The sequence below is a fragment of the Crocuta crocuta genome, unplaced genomic scaffold (assembly GCF_008692635.1).
Source record: "Crocuta crocuta isolate KB4526 unplaced genomic scaffold, BGI_CrCroc_1.0 scaffold78, whole genome shotgun sequence".
In the NCBI taxonomy this organism is placed as follows: Eukaryota; Metazoa; Chordata; class Mammalia; order Carnivora; family Hyaenidae; genus Crocuta; species Crocuta crocuta.
In genome coordinates this window covers 762,021-774,807 of record NW_027532617.1, presented here as the reverse complement: position 1 = coordinate 774,807, position 12,787 = coordinate 762,021, and the positions used below count along the sequence as shown (strand labels likewise).

Here is a 12,787-nt window from a genome sequence, read left to right as displayed (position 1 = left end):
CATGTTCTTCTTGCCCTCGGGGAGTTCCCACTGTGACCTGGGGAGGTGAGACCAGGACCCCTGCATCCCCGGGGGTGGGGGGAGGCAGGAAGGCACCAGGGAACGGGGGCCAAGAAGGGAGCCGCTCATTCCAACCATTTCATCCAGCCCCCTGGCGAGAGATGGCCCAAGGAAGCAGGTGATGTCCCCAAGGTCACAGCAGTGAGACCGTCCAGCAGACAGAGCTGTCGGGGCTCTGGGCTAACTCAGGGCATGCTGGCTGCCTGCTCAGAACCCAGCAAAAGAGGTCAGGGCCCGCATCCAGTGGATCCTGCCCATGAACATGTATTGACTTCCTGCGCACTTGGGGCATGTCAGCCCCCACCCCCAACCCGGCCCCGAAACAGGACAAGGAAGCAGTCTCATGGGAACACCCGTCCGGCTCCCACTCTGGCAGGGCCTCTGCCTCTCGCAAGGCCAGACCCCAGCCTTTCTGGGCGTGCCACCTGAGTCAAAACTTCCCACAGCGTCTGGCAGACCGGGCTATACAATTTAAAAAGCACCTCCTCTCGGGAAGTGCTTTTGAGGTGCTGGGGAGTAGCACCCAAGAAAGAACCCTGCAGGAGGAATTACAATCTCACTAAACACCTTTCGATGCTCATTTTCCAGCCAGGAAGAGACTTCACAACTTTCCTTTCGTATGGGTGTATGTTTTGTTTGGGGGGTTGGGGGTGATGGGGCAATGAGTGAGCGGTGCCCAGAGGCAACTCCTGAAATCCTACAGAAGAGAGGCTGCTCCTGGCCCTGGGGAATTCGATCTCCATCTCTGCGAACCAGAATTATTGCTACCCTGGCAGGTAAAGGCAGGGGAGAGGGCCTGAAATCAGGCCCACCCGCGGCCCACTTCTCTGGGCCTTAATCACACAAAGGCCAGGCCCTTTCCTTTAATCACACACAGGCCTGGCCCTTTCCTTTCGAGGCCCAAAGAGGAAATTAAATGTCAGCCAGATAAGGCGATTTCCCTTCAGCTCTGATGCCAAGAATCTGAAGCATGATTCCTCCAGCAGCCCCGCAAACCAAACCAGCACAGGCCGCAGCCGTCCGGCCAGGCGTGTTGAAGACAAGCCACCGCCTGGAGTTCCTTTCCAGTGACGTTCAGATAGCAGGCCTAGGTGTTTTTATGGCAAACAAGAACGCTGTGTAAAACTTGATAGGCCAGTCACAGGGCAGGTAGCAGCCAGGGCGCNCTCACTCAGTCTCTTCACAGGCACTTTTGGCCATGCCTCCCTGCCCTGTATTTTCAAAGCCAAATGCGGCCTCCTGCCCACGGGAGCTGACTTGACTCTTTTCACAGCATGGTGACTTTATCCACAGAAGGACCTGGGGAGCTGAACACACTGAGCGCACACAATGACCTCAGAATTTTCTAAATCTGCCGGGGTGATAAACACCTTAAGGCAGGCCTAGCGTTTCCCAGGCAGACCCCGGGCTAGCAGAGAGCAGGCAGCTCACAGCACGGAGTTCCCCGGCTGTCCCGGCCGCCCCCAGCCTTGTCTGCCTACTGTCTCTTCTATGTGCTTGTGGTTTAAGTGTGGGGACGTGGGTGGGTCAAAGACAGCTAGAAGGTCTGAGAACAGCCTGGAAAGGGAAGCGGATCAAGGGCCAACAGAGCCCTGACACTGAAAAAAGAAACCGCAGAGAAAATAGTTGCTAGAGAATATCTGGGCACCAGCACACATCCTGCAACAGCCATGTGAAGCTGGGGCCCTCCCTAAGGGCGCTGGTCCATGCCAGTCCCGCTCCACCTCAGGCTCCGGCCACAACTGTGGTTCTCATCTCCAGAGAGCAAAAGGCCAAAGTCCTCGCCAAGACTGGCAGAGAAGACCTCACCGCCCCCATCGGTCCTGGCGCTCTCCTATCTCACAGGACTTGGGGACGTGGGCCACACTGTCCTCCTCCACACCCACACCCCTGGCAGGTGTAGGCACCCCCCTCAAGGCCTCTGCTGCCCCTCCGCACTGAAGCTCCACCCCCCACTCCTCCAGTGAAAGCTCAAACACTTCCTGCTCAGCAGGGCCTGTCTGCCTGACACATTGACACCTTACCACCTGCCCTCCACCCCGTCCTTGGCATCCCCCCCTGCTTTTTCAGCACTGATCACCACCTCACAAATTGTTCTGGATTAAACGGTGTCCACTCCCCCTCCAAAATCCACATCCACCTGGAACCACAGAACATGACTGCACTTGGAAATGGGGCTTTGCAGAAGTAATTATTTCGGAGGACGACATGCTGGAGTGCACGGGGCTCTAATGTAATGACTGGTGTTCTTATCAGAAAAGCTGAGACGGCCGCGAGTGCTAGGCTGCCATCAACTAAGAACATAGGGCCTCCCCGCAACCACCAGAACCTAGGATCCCCTCTGGGAGCCTCCAGAACTGTAAGAGAATGAATTCCGATTGTTTATGCCAGCCAGTTTGTGGCGCTTGGTCACAGCAGCCCCAGGAAAGTCATACGCAGACCATGAATTGTAATCATTTCTTATCTGTCGCCCCTCACTAGAAAATAAACCCCAGAAGAACAGGATTTTAGCTTCTTTTGTCCAGTGCAAAATGCCCAGCACTCACAAGAGTGTCTGGCACTCAGTAAGCACTCATTCAAGAAGGATTTGCTGAATGAATTCTGAGTGAATGAAGATAAGCTTGGAAGAGAGGCACAGATGCTGTACCCATCCTACAGAGGGCAAAACTGAGAGGCAAATGCTTGGACTCTGCTCAGAGACAGAAAAGCCAGGACCAGAACTGCACTGAGACCTTGTTTGCTCATTTGACAAATGATACAGAGCTCCTCCAGGTGCTCAGTGTCACGCTAGCTCTCAGGATAGCTGTCACATGCAGTGATTACTAACTGCATGTGTGGGTAGAGGGGCAGGAAGGGTGGGCCCTGGGCTCTCCGTCCGAGGAGGGATATGACCCCGAACAAGGTGGCTTACCCCGGGTCTCAGTGTCCTCATCTAAAATTGAGGGGTGGATTAGAAGCCGTGTCTACCTGCTCTCTAAGGGGCAGGCAAGCCTTCTTCTAATTTGTGCTACTTCTGAGAAGCCTTCTCAGACCTCTGGAGCCAAGAGGAAGTCTCTGTTCTGCTTCCCTATATTTAGGGCTGTACATTTGGCACCACCACACACTGCTTTGAAGTCTCGACACCATGGACCACATCTCATTTGCATACTTAATTTTTACACACACTATTTAGACGCTGTGACAGGCCTCTGCCTCCTACCCACTGCAAGCCACGTAGTCTGCCTGGGTCGCGTCCACATCCCTGGTGGGTGGCTGTGCTCCTCCCAAGCCTATAGACAACAAGCTCACACACTAAGCCTGGCTCCTGAGAGTGAAGGTTCCTCTCCCCCTCTGGACTTCTGAGGCCTGCCCTGCTTTGGTGGTCTTGGTACAGCCTTTTTCATACTCAGCCTGCAGGCCTCAGACCTCCGGTCTGCATGAACCAACCATCCGCAAGCAAATCGGTGACTTCAAATGAACTTGCTGGCATACACAGACACGCACACGCACACACATACGCACATGTGCATGTGTGTGGACATCACTCTCCGAGCAGTGCAATTCTAGGCGATCAGGGGTATGAAACCCGCACAGGCATCAACTGGGGGCCAGCACTGTTAGCAGTGTAACCAGGTAGAAGGTAAAAGAATGGAGCCAGGCATCCCGGGTCTGACTCCCAGCCCGGTCTCACCTGGGCCTATACTTGAGTTTACCTCTCTGCCCTTCAGTGAGCTCCTCTCACAAGGGCCTCAAGGGAAGCCCATGGCAGACTTATGCAAGCAGTTCTCTATCCCCACCCCTAGAAGCAGGCAGTGCGTGGCAGTGTGCACAAGAGGAAAAGAGTCTCTCTCATTGCCATGTAGTATTCCATTGTATAGATAAACCACATCTTCTTGATCCATTCGTCAGCTGATGGACACTTAGGCTCATGGATGGAACTTGAGGGTGTCATGCTGAGTGAAATACGTCAGGCAGAGAAGGACAGATGCCATATGTTTGCACGTATAGGAGGATTAGGAGGAACTTAATGGAGGACCATAGGGGAGAAGAAGGGGGGAAAATAGTGGGGGAGAGGGAGGGAGGCAAACCATGAGAGACTCTTGAATGCTAAGAACAAACTGAGGACTGATGGGTGTAGGGGGAAAGGGGGTGATGGGCATGGAGGAGGGCACTTGTGGGGATGAGCACTGGGTGTTATATGGAAACCAACGTGACAATAAACTATTAAAAAAAAAAAAGAGGGAAAGGGTCTCGACCCCACAGAGGAGGAGACCTGGACCCATTTCCATTCTGAAATAACCAGCCATGTGGCGTGGGGAAGACACTTAACCTTTCGGCCTCTGCTCACCTTCCTCACAGACAAGAGGGAAAAGCTGTCCTAAGGCTCCCCCAACACTCAGTCTACCTTAAAAAAAAAAAAAACAAAGGAAAAGGTCTCTGCATGGGGGCTTTGGGGTCTCACAGCAGGAGGTCTGGTGTAAGGAGAGAACATCACCCTGGCTGCCCCACCAAAACTGCCCTGCCAAAACCTGCTGTCTTCCCCCTTTCTTTACTCCCACAACCCCAAGAGATCCCAACCTGGCTCTAGTCACCTACTGATCTCCGGACCCCCCTCTTTACAATCTCTACGCTATTCGCATTTTTATATTTAACAAATGTAGTACGCATTCATGCATTGCATTCATGCATTTATAAACATTTATTAAGGGAAGGGGACATATATCATAGTTTCTTCCTACTTATTAGGTGATATGCTGAGAGCTTTGCAAATATTACTCTCTATATGCTCACAACAACCCTGTGAGGTAGGTACTAACATTATTCCTGATTTACAGATGAGGAAACTGAGGCCCAGGAAGAAAACAAAACTTTGTTTAACCCACACAGCCATCAGCGGCTAAGTGGAGGCTGGAACCCAGCTGGGCCTGACCCTAGAGACTCTGCACCATGCTCGCTCGGCTGCCTCCTCCATCCCTCCTTTTCCCTGGCCCGCTCTGAGCAGGTAAAGAACACCATCAGCCAGTGAGCCAGAGCTTCTCAAAGCCAACCAGATGGCTGGGCCTGCGGGGCGGCCCAGGTGAACTCCTTTGTGGGGGCCTGGAGATGCCTCCTCTAGGGGATCAGGCCCCTGGAATCTCTTCTAAGAAACCATGGCCTCTCCCCAAAGCACCCCGCTAAGAAGCAAACCAGCATAATATCCCCACAACGAGCCAGGACAGAGGGAGACCACCGCACTGCTGGAGGAAAAGACCTGCCACGCGCACAATCTTGCTTTGCCACGTTCATGGAGGCTAGTCCAGAAACCAGAGCAACTGATTTGCCAGCACTCAATCTTTAAACGTTCTCCCAGGTCAGCCTTCCAGCCTCGAATCCCTGCCTCGGCAGTGCAGAACACGCTGGTCTCAAGGTGCCACTAACACATGCTTGCCTCCTCCGGGAGACATTTGCAGAAATACTCCAGCAGGTTACACTGAAATGAGAGTGCTCTGTTACAGACCCGAGCCTCTGAACAAAGCAGGGAGAACGTGAGACCAGAAGTGTCTGTTTCCAGGGCCACGCTGACACCCCTCGTGGCTGGACGCTCACGCCACCCTGAGCAGAGTGTGGGTCCTTAAGAGCGTGGCTCCTGCACCCTCCAAGGTTACGACGAAGTTGGCCACTAAGATCCAGACATCAAATGTTGAGTCGCATGCCCTCACCAGTAAGCAGTGAAATGCCTACTGACGCTACCCATTTCTTTCACCTGGAAGAATGCCAGCACGTGGCGAAATGGGCCGCCTCCTACCCCGCTGGTAATTTAGACCAGTCCAACCCTTGAGAGCACACTGGGGCTGTGTACAAACAGTTCAAACGTGACCCACCACCGACACACCAATTCCGCTCCTGGAGAAGCACCTGCGTACGTGCATCATGACAGGTATGTATGAAGGTACAGCAGCAAAAGCAATGAGTCAGGTTACACGTCTATGAATAGTGGTCCGGCTCGTAAATTATGATACAGCTGTACTATAAAATATTTTGTAGACGAGAAAGAGACAAACTAAGAGAGAAGAGCTACACGCAGGAAAAGATCTAGACAATACATTATGTGCAGAGAGAAAACAGGGAAACAAGATAGAGGGAATCAGTCTATGCTCGCACAAGAAACAAAACTGCACGCATCTGTGTCTACGTGGGCTGATGGGCAGTTTCAGGATACACCGCAAACTGCTAAACCTGGTGATCTCTGAGGACCCAGCAGGAAGGCAGTGCGTGGGGGAGAGGTGCTGGGTGACGGAGGATTTTACATTTTCTGCTAGGTGCTTCCACACTGCTTGAATGGGGAGGGTGGGGAGGGTGCAAGGGCCACTTCTACTATTTAAGGCAACTCAATTGATCAAAACAGAACAGCCAAACAGGATTTTTGTTCTGGTGCAAACGGCCGCACCCATCTCAACAAGTTTGGGTGCCACGCTCCAAGGTCTTCCCAACACTGATGTTCAAGTCCAATTTCTAAACCACTGAGGACAGACTGGACAGGGAGCAACAGGCAAGAAGGGAAAGGTGGGAGACAAGGGAAACTTCCGTAAAGGTTCTGTGGAAACCGCCCCTTGGCTGAGGCTACCCTGAGCCTGTTGGGCTCCAAATCTCACTATCCCACCCCTTTCCTCTCTCTCACCCCCACAGGAAGAGAAAAGAGAGAAAAGCCAAAATTAAGAGAATATTTCCTCTTTCCGACAGCAGAGGAGAGGCCAGGAGAGCTGCTTGGAGGAAGTGCCTGGCCAAATTCCACCCTCCCCTCAAAAGCACCCGTGTGCCAGGCTCCCCTGGGAGCACAGAGAAGGCCAAGACCCCAAGACCTGCAACCCCAGGCTCGCTCCCCGGAGCCCCTCCACTTAGGCAAACAGCCCAAGCATCTTTCGACACTCGCTCCTGAAATCCAAACTGAACCAGTATACAAATCAGCCGGTTCTGCCAAACAAACAGCAACAATGTGGAGAAAAGGAGAGATAAATCAATGGGAGCCTGGCTAAATATATATGTATTCTTTCTGCTTGCCAGCAGTAGCACGTCTGTAGATTCAAACAGTTGATAAACACCCTTTTTGCTTCCCGGTAATAATTAAAACAAACACACACCCTAAATACACAGGCACAGCTAAACACGGAGCAAAAAGAAAATCAGCGAAGGGGCTTTGCTTCCGTCCGTAATGTTCAAGAAGCAGGTGGGACAGTTAACATCCCCAGGGAGCAATGTGTTTCCCTTAAGCAGGTACCCTGTGCAACAGACAAACTCACGGGGCACGCTAGCTGCCACGGCCAGGGTGGATACCAGAAGGTGCCCTCGGGACAATGAAAGGTGTTCCACCCTGGAGGGAAAGCAGAAAGTCAGGGAGCTGAATCTTCTGCAGCAACTCAAGGCAGAGATAGCTTGTGACTGCAGGTGCCAGGAAGCAGGCAGTCCGATAAAGTTAACCTATGGCCTCCTTATGATGAGGATCAAGTCCAAATAAAGCCCAAACCTGATCAACCTGCTTAGCTTAGCGACAGGAAACTATCTAAAGGGCATGGGTGTTATGCAGGCTGGAAAATGGGAGCCCAAGCAAGTTTATTATGGAGGCTAGCACTAAATTTGGGAGAGGGCATGAGACCAGCATATTCCTGAAGACACTGCATCTAATGACAGGCGCATGTGGATACCGGCCACCAGGACCAAACATCTCCCCTTGCTCTGCCTCCGATTCACTGGAGTATGGGGTGGTTCCCCGCACAGTCTGCACCCTTCAGGGGAAGGGCGCTCATCTCGCAGAGCTGGCCACCACTGTGAACCACCCATCATCCCTCCCTGGCCACCACTGTGAACCACCCACCATCCCTCCCTGGCCAGCCCCTGCACGCTTGCTGACCGCAAGGCACCCCCACCTGGAGGCAGACCAACTCCTGGGAAACAGCCAGATGGAGGCCCTGGTGGGTCACGGAGTCCAGCAGGGAAGAGTGGGGCACAGACTCCGCCCCAGGGAGGTTTCCTTCTCTAGGGGCCCTTTCCCTTTGGTGCTTTCCACTTTGCTTGAGTGCTCAAACCAGCATCTCCCTGGACGGTGTCAGTATCAGATAAACTGACTTCCATCCTCTGAGATGCTCCTAGAAAGGCAGAAATGATAAGGCTGGGAGATGGGCAAAGAGAAGGGAAGGCACTTTCAGGTTTTACTTGGGCACCTTTTCAGCTGTCAAAAGAGACCAAAGGGACAATTCTGGTTTCTGCAGAGGCTGATTTCAGTCTACCAAGGGTCAGCATCTCCCGTTCCCAGCATGCAGACCAGAGTTCCAATGGGGAGGGGCAAGGAGAGAGAAGAATGGCTTGGACTTGGCCCCTCCTTCTCTCAATGCCCATACCCAAAGGGACAGAGCTCTATCATCCTGACACGTCCCCGTTCGACATCACCACCGGCCCTGTCCTAATGTCTCCAGTTCAAGCCCCCATCACCGTCCCACAGTGCCAAGAACTCTGATGGACTCCTATCTCCGGTCCCAGCTTCATACCCCCCCTGACCCCCCCTCCCTACATGGGAACCCCCAGCCTACGGGACACAGTCCAACCCTGGCAGAGCTTGCGAGCCCTCTGCTTGCACAGGTCCTGGAGTCACACAGGTCACGGCCAACACTTGGACTAACCCTTGGCTGGCTACATGGACACTCACGTGTTCCTGAGCCCATCTCCTCATCTGTGCGTCGAGGACACAATCAACCCCCCAGAGCTGCTGTGAGGAGTAAATCCAAGTGACAGACAGCCTCGCTCTCCAAGAACCATGACGATGATGACTCGACCTGTTCCCCCCTCGCAGCTCCAGAGTCTGTCCTTTGCCACCTCTTCATAATGAATGACTACCACAAACTCAGGGGCAAAGGACGCACATTAGAGATCCGGAAACAAACGGTCATCAACAACCAAAATGCGAAAGAAACCAAAATTAACTCACTATCAAAATAATGCCAGAGAAGGGAAGGAATGGGAAAAGAAGGAAAAGATTACTTTGCGGAGGAAATGTTTTTAAAATATATAGCTGTATGATTTTGGAGACTTCATTTGTTCCAAAGATTAGATTACATTTCAAAAGCTCACAAAGGAGACACTTCTATTTAAAAAAAAAAAAAAAACCTCTTTCTTAATTAATATCTTCAGAGAACTAAGAAGTGCTTTTATAGGCTGCCTGAATCTTAATAAAATTCTCAGAGAAAGTCTGGCATCAGTCACAACACCGCCTTGGAATTTAATTTCCTTTGCAGCATACAACTTACTCTGGAAACTCATTTATGATGCCACCACAACCAGTCAAAATCTGCCTGGAGCACAAAAACTTCAAAGCCCCGCAAGAGAACCTTATAGGACCAGATGGAAACTGGCCCCATACTTAGCCAAATCCTGCAGCAAACAGGGTGTAAGTTTCCCCGCACCAAACCTTCCAGCTCGTACGGTCAGATCCAACCCTTCCATCTCCTGTCCAGCCCTGACCCACCCTGCCCTCCCACCTTACACGAGTCCTTCCAGTGCCTCCTTCCAGCTAGAAACCTCCCCAAATTCACAATCTCTTCCCTGTCCGAGAAAATGAATGAAACGGAGACATTCACAAAACAGGCAAAGGGAAACTAGCCTCACCCATCTTCAACTTTCTATCAAAGACTGTCCTCCTCGGCTTCTGGTTTTGTTCTCCCTTTTAGATGATGGCAGGGCCAGGAATATTCGCTGTGTGCATTAGGCATGGGGGTGGGGAGGCAAGAGCTGAAAGAATTATTCATAAGTACAAAAACGTACCATAAAAGCCTTTTTCCCTTGAGGACAATTCCTACTGGAAGATTTCATCAATCCCATTATCCCAAGTGCCTGTGGGCAAGGGGAGAGAAAAGGGTAAACGCCAAGCTTTACTGAGCACCCACTATATATCTCATTTAATGTAAAGCAGTGAGCCTGATTTTACATATGAGGGACCAGGCTCAGAGGGGTCAGGGGATGGGCTCAGGAGGCATGCCCAGGCCTCCGCATGCCAAGACTCATGGACTCAAGCTTCTAGTGTCCCCGAGTGCTTATGCTAAAAACTGTCCGGGGCTAGAGGCCACTTTACAGTTCACACATTGCTTTTCACATACATTACCTCATTTAACACCTCAACCCTGTAGGAGAGCTAAGAATTCCTTTGCCACTATTACAAAAAGGCTCTTTGGCTGCAGAGATCATCGGTAACTTGTGAGAGCCAGCCACAACACTGACAGGGTTATGCTTTTATGAGGTTTGTTTTCTCACCTCCCAGTGTCTGATAAATGGTAGTAATTCAAATAGGTACTATTATTAGCATCATCGTTTTCATTAATTTAATAGCCTTCGGTTAAAGTAAAACGTAGACACACAGACAGGCACCCATATATACGCACTACACATCTTTTAAAAATCCAATCTAATTCGTTAAGCCTTTACTTGTTGGAAAGGATATAATTTTACCACTTCAAACCCAGAGATAACCACTAACTGCAGCTTCCAAGAAACTGACAAAAAAAGGATTACTGAAAATGATGCGGTCAAACCCAATATGGAGTTTGAAAGCTAACAGAACAGAATGGCAGGAGCATTCAGTTATGATAAAATACCAAAAAAATTTTTTTTTTTAAATCCTGCTCTCCTCAGCATCATGGCTTAATCATTAATGTGCTGTTTGGTCCAGCCATGTCATTTCAACTCTGTGGTGACCCTTGGCTTCCAAACAAGACAGCCAGCAGATGACCTGGAAGTTCTAGTAAAAGGTTGCCCAGGGGGCCTGGGGGATAAGGGTGGAGTGGACACATTATTACTTCAGGTTTTTTTTTTTAATGTTTATTTATTTTTAAGAGAGACAGAGACAGAGTGTGAGCGGGGGAGGGGCAGAGAGAGGGAGGGAGACACAGAATCGGAAGCAGGCTCCAGGCTCTGAGCTGTCAGCACTGAGCCCGATGCTGGGCTTGAACCCACCAATCACAAGATCACGACCTGAGCCCAAGTCCAATGCTTAACCTACTGAGCCACCCAGGTGCCCCTCCTTCAGGTTATTTTTAATGTGCTGCATCTAATGAACTGTGTGCTTATAAATTACACTCACTTGAAAAGAAATGTGGGAATTTCAGAAATGCCAGACATAACAGGAATTAGCTGACGCCTTCTCAAGCCACCGTGGAAAAGAGGACAGAAGTGTGGTGGTACATGGATCCCAGTGTCAGAAAGAAACCTTTCATACTGTGGCAGTAAGAGATTCTGGGGATCTCATCCTGGGCATGTTCTTCCAATAAGGCTGCACCAAAAGCAACCAAACTGAACATCCACTCCGGGCTTGGAGGTTAAAACAAAAGAAAAAAATTCAGGGCTGCAGGTTAAAATATACGTGACTTTTTTAAAGCACAGTTAACAACTCTCTAGTAAAGACCACTAGACAGCCACGTATGCTAATTGCCTGCACGACAACAGTATTCATACCATACATCTTGTGCAGACTATTGTCACTTTATTCTGTTTTGCTTTTTGCAATCTTTTTTGCATCTTATCTGTTGTGAGTCCATCCTAATTTCTTTATAAGAGGCTGGAGTTGACTTCGTGTGAGTGATGTGGTCTCACAAGGAGAAAGGTTTCCGTTTCTCTTCTGACTCCATCAGGCCGGCTAGCTCTGTCTTTATACCCCATTTCGGGGAAAAGGAAACCGAGGCCCAGACAGGGCTCATCGAAGATTATACTCCTTGCTAATATACCCCAGAACTAGAAAGGGCTCAAAAGGCCCACAGTGCGGGTCTCCAGCTCTATCAGTCGCAAATGACCTGGCACACTTGTGTCCTGAAGACAAAGTTCATTAAAAAAAGAAAGAAAAAAAGCCAACATGAGTCATGGCTGTTGTCAAGGGGCACCACACAGGACGTTCTAATAAAGCATCCCACATCTCCAGCACCACTTGTTTCTGAAATAACAGCTAGAGAAGAAAGGGCCACTTCCTATTTCCCTGCAGGATACCCAGGCCCCTGTGGGTAGATGTGCTGCTGGGCTTTGAGGGCCTGCTGGCCCAAGCCAGGAAATTCCTGACGCGTCCTCCGGGGAGGGAACGGGGTGGGTGGGCGTGGGAGGAGATCAGAGGTGTGTTTTCAGACAGCTCTCTGCGACAGTTAGGATTTCACACCGTCCAGTCCTGCTCACCTTGGAGCCCCTAAACATCTCATCCACTCGGGGATCCCTCCTCAACTTCCCCAGGGCAGAAGCACTGCAGTCGGGGAGGTGAACCTGACAGATGGGGAGGAGCGGTAGCTGACCCAAGCGGCAGGGGAAGCGACCACCAGCTCCCTCCCGCAGCCCTTACGGGAACTCCTCCATCCGGTCTTCAGACGCCCGGGGGGGGGGCCNTCCCGCAGCGGCTCGCCTCGGGTCCCCGGTGCTCGCCCCTCTTCTCTCCACTCCCCCTCCCCCCGTAGGGCCTCCCCCTCGCTCCCTCCTCACCCGCAGGGCTCCCGGGCCGGACACTTGCCCACTGCAGCCGGAGACCCAGAACGCACCCCCTTTCTCCCGGCCCTCAGAGGATCCGCATCTCCCGCCTTCGCAAACGGGGCCCTCCCGGCCGCCCTCCCTCCAGCCCGGGGCCCCCTCTCACCGCGTCCCTGCGCACCCCGGGGTCCGCTCCGCACCCGCACTTCCCGCCCGGCCCACGCGGGCTAGCGGTCCGCCCCAACTTTTCCGGCCGCGGCCCCGTTCCCGCGGCGGCGGGGATGCCCGG

The 12,787-nt window shown here is 51.8% G+C and overlaps 1 long non-coding RNA gene across 1 annotated transcript in view; it reads right to left on the bottom strand.

The window, feature by feature from the left end:
* The window catches only part of LOC144245189 (uncharacterized), a 65,099-nt gene extending 52,344 nt beyond the window's left edge, over window positions 1–12,755 (bottom strand). Inside the window, exon 1 of the long non-coding RNA XR_013339190.1 lies at window positions 12,665–12,755. This is a non-coding gene — a long non-coding RNA (uncharacterized LOC144245189). The remainder of the gene's footprint in view (window positions 1–12,664) is intronic.
* Between the last annotated feature and the right edge of the window lie 32 nt (window positions 12,756–12,787).